Below are 4,693 nucleotides of genomic sequence, written 5' to 3' on the forward strand. Positions count from 1 at the left end.
GCCTTGAGAAGGCTTACCAGCAACTGAATTAGTAGGTGACTTATGTTGCCTGTAGTCGACTCGCTCGCAACAATTCGAGCGTCACTCATGACCTGGAGGAAATGTAGCCCCAAAGGCCGGTAGATGGCGATATTGAGTCGTGTCATCTTACCATCCAAATGCATTGTATGCAGCCGGCAATACACTCGTATCCCTCGTGGACCGGTTCGTACCTACAACATTCTCCATTCAGACTGCATAGGTTTTGATTTCCTCAACTCTATTTAATGGAGAGAAGGTGAAAAAAAACGATGAAAATATGCCTACTTTGTTTTTGAAACACCACTATCCACCACCATGCTAGAGTGGCTAAATGCTAAGCAAATTAAAATAAAATAGTACTGAAATCATAAGCTACAGCTAGCTAGCACTGCAGTGCATATAATGTGGTGAGTAGGTGGCTCAAAAAGAAAGACAATAGTTGAACAGTTTGGAACATAAACATTTATTAAAAAATGAAGGAGAAGCTAGCTATATTTCATAATGTTTTTCACTTTCACTTTTAAAAAAATTCCAAGAGTATCAGCAGTGTAAAGGGGGGGGGGGGCAATGCAAATTGTCTGGGTAGCCATTTGATTAAGTATTCAGGAATCATATGGCTTGGGGGTAGAAGCTGTTTAAAAGCCTCTTGGTATCACAGAGAACAGTCTATGACTAGAGCTGCTGGAGTCTTTGACCATTTTTATGGCCTTCCTCTGACACCGCCTGGTATAGAGGTCTTGAATGTCAGGAAGCTTGGCCTCAGTGATGTACTGGGCCGTTCGTACTACCCTCTGTAGTGCCTTGCGGTCGGAGGCCGAGCAGTTACCATACCAGGCAGTGATGCAACCAGTCAGGATGCTCTCGATTGTGCAGTTGTAGAACCGTTTGAGGATCTGAGGACCCATGCCAAATCTTTTCAGTCTCCTGAGGGGGAATGGGTTTTGTCGTGCCCTCTTCACAGCTGTCTAGGTGTGCTTGGACCATGTTAGTTTGTTGGTGATGTGGACACGAAGGAACTTGAAGCTCTCAACCTGCTCCACTGCAGCCCCGTCGATGAGAATGGGTGCATGCTCGGTCCTCTTTTTCCTGTAGTCCACAATTATCTCCATTGTCTTGATCATGTTGAGGGAGAGGTTGTTGTCCTGACACCACACAGCCAGGTCTCTGACCTCCTCCCTATAGGCTGTCTCGTTGTTGTCGGTGATCAGGCCTACCACTGTTGTGTCATCGGCAAACTTGATGGTGTTGGAGTTGTGCCTGGCCGTGCAGTCATGAGTGAAGAGGGAGTACAGGAGGGGACTGAGCACGCATCCCTGATGGGCCCCTGAGATGAGGATCAGCGTGGCAGATGGGGGCGGCCCGTCAGAAAGTCCAGGATCCAGTTGCAGAGAGAGGTGTTTAGTCCCAGGGTCCTTAGCTTATTGATGAGCTTTGAGGGCACTATGGTGTTGAACGCTGAGCTGTAGTCGATGAATAGCATTCTCACATAGGTGTTCATTTTGTCCAGGTGGAAAAGGGCAGTGTGGAGTGCAATAGAGATTGCATCATCTGTGGATCTGTTGGGGCGGTATTGAAATTGAAGTGGGTCTAGGGTTTCTGGATAATGGTGTTGATGTGAGCCATGACCAGCCTTTCAAAGCACTTCATGGCTACAGACGTGAATGCTATGGGTCAGTAGTCATTTTGGCAGGTTACCTTAGCGTTCTTGGGCACAGGCACTATGGTGGTCTTACAGACTCGGACATGGAGAGGTTGAAAATGTCAGTGAAGACACTTGCCAGTTGGTCAGCGCATGCTCGCAGTACACATCCTGGTAATCCGTCTGGCCCTGCCGCCTTGTGAATGTTGACCTGTTTTAAGGTCTTACTCACATCGGCTGCAGAGAGCGTGATCACAGTCTTCTGGAACAGCTGGTGCATGTGGGATTGTCATTATTGGTCATTATGGCCAAACAGTTCTTTCTAGGACATTTCTCTAAAAAGTACGATATTTGTCCCCATGTGCAGTTGCAAACCGTAGTCTGGCTTTTTTATCGTGGTTTTGGAGCAGTGGCTTCTTCCTTGCTGAGCGGCCTTTCAATTTACTTTGATATAGGACTCGTTTTACTGTGGATATAAATATTTTTGTACCGGTTTCCTCCAGCAACTTCACAAGGTCCTTTGCTGTTGTTCTGGGATTGATTTGCACTTTTCACACCAAAGTACATTCATCTCTAGGAGACAGAATGCGTCTCCTTCCTGAGCGGTATGACGGCTGCATGGTCCCATGGTGTTTATACTTGCATACTATTGTTTGTACAGATGAACGTGGTACCTTGAGGCATTTGGAAATTGCTCCCAATGATGAACCAGACTTGTGGAGGTCTACAATTGTTTTCTGAGGTCTTGGCTGATTTCTTTTGATTTTCACATGATGTCAAGCAAAGAGGCACTGAGTTTGAAGGTAGGCCTTGAAATACATCCACAGGTACACCTCCAATTGACTCAAAGTATGTCAATTAGCCTATCAGAAGCTTCTAAAGCCATGACATAATTTTCTGGAATTTTCCAAGCTGTTTAAAGGCACAGTCAACTTAGTGTATGTAAACTTCTGACCCACTGGAATTGTGATACAGTGAATTATAAGTGAAATAATCTGTCTGTAAACAATTGTTGGAAAAATTACTTGTGTCATGCACAAAGTAGATGTCCTAACCGACTTGCCAAAACTATAGTTTGTTAACAAGAAATTTGTGGAGTGGTTGAAAAGCGAGTTTTAATGACTCCAACCTAAGTGTATGTAAACTTCCAACTTCAACTGTAATGACTGATTTCCTTATATGAACTGTAATTCAGTAAAATCTTTGAAATTGTTGCGTTTATATTTTTGTTCAGTGTATATATAAATATATGATGATATAACATTAATCAAAACCTCTCAGTGAAGGCTACATGTATTGATTATTTAACAATATGCAGTTAGCCTATGTAGCGTTTCATATCGGACTTTTAAAACTCTAGGCTAACATTATTAGGATAAGCTATATAACGTTTTATATTAGTAGGCCTATTTAATGAGGAGTTCAAACCTTTGACAATTGTTGAATGCTTAAAGGTAGACTCAGCAAAATGACATTGCCACGGGCAGCACCGCAGTTATTGGGCTTGTTCAACATTGCAGCCTATGGTGCAAGCGACTGCCAACTGACTGATCTACAAAGAACCTTTCATCATAAATAACAATTCCTTATTATTTGTAGATACATTTACCTATGATACATTACAGTTTTGATCCTCTTGAATATGTGCATTGAGATGAGCAAGATGCAAGACTCTCACACAGTCACAAACAGTATCTGCACATGTGCACGGGTTCGCTGTTCACAGCATGGTAGCCAGGGCACCAAAGCAGCAGAAGTTGAGCCTCAAATTGACCCATTATGCCAGTGGTCACCAACCTTTTCTGAGTCAAGATCACTTTCGTAGTCAAAAAGCAAGCCGAGATCTACCGCTCAGAATCTTTTAAAAATGACTTAAAAAAGCTTTGATAACAAAATAGATCATTTGGTGTAGCACTTGCCAGGCAGCACAGCTGAGCATGCATTTAAATCATTTGCTAATAATTTGCTTTTTTATTTTACTGGACTGATGAAACCTGCATATGATGGTCATGGTGCTTTTAAGACAACTGGGAACTCTGAAAAAAAAATGTTAATTCATAACGTCAGTGATCTTCAGGTCGGAAAATTGTAGCGCTGGAAAGATGCCCTAGTTGGATGACCGTTCAAAAGATTTTTCCCAGTCGGATCTCATTTTTTCCCAAGTTCCCAGTTGTCTTGAACTCACTGAAGTCAGTAGTCCGAAATTTCAGAGTTTCCAGTTGTTTTGAACAAGGCATTAGCCTCAGCGGCGGGAGGGAAATAGTGGTAGAGGGTCCACGTCTCACGGTCCCTGCTCTCTCCTTTCTTTCCTCCGGTGAGCCTGGCCAGAAAGAGTGGACACCTTCTTCCACCTGATGGCGAAACTCGAGTCGCACAGCATCTGCCTCATGCCCAAATTCATTTTGTTCCTATGACCAGAGAAAGTGAAATATTCCTTGGTATTCAAATAGAGATTTGGGCATGAGGTTTCATTTTGTTCTCCGATTAACTGTTTTTTTGGAGCCGTGGAGCCTGCTAGTTTGGCCCAAGTGGCACGAAGCAAGGCCCTGGCCCCTTCCCCAGCACTGGATCCGTGTCCATGCTGGACAACCATATCAGGCAAGGACAGTTATGCACCCATTGTAGGGAGTGCGCAGAGCAAGTCCAGCGTGGTTTGTTTCCGGCACTGCCTTCGAGTAGGTAGACTTGTCACAGACCCAACCCTCACTGGCCGACGTCTTGGATGGCTACCCTGAGGACCTTCACTCACTCTTTCAGAGCTTGGCCCAGGAGGAGGGGGACCTTGTCATCGCCGATGGCAAGGGCATGATCAACCTCCTTCAGGGAGCGGAGGAGGATGAGGAGTTGCAAACTCTAACATCTAGGCCCTCTTCCGCTCTTAGCGGGGCATCGATGACAGATGACAGATATGTCTGCAAACAGGCATTGGCCAGACTCAGCATTGAGTGACCAGAATTGGAGGGGGTGGCAGCTCAGAGAGGGACTGGTATGATGGGAGGATGCTCTCCTCTCGCACCTTCCCAGGCAAGCAAC

This window comes from Salmo salar, chromosome 01, assembly GCF_965601325.2.
Source record: "Salmo salar chromosome 01, fSalSal1, whole genome shotgun sequence".
NCBI classification, from domain to species: domain Eukaryota; kingdom Metazoa; phylum Chordata; class Actinopteri; order Salmoniformes; family Salmonidae; genus Salmo; species Salmo salar.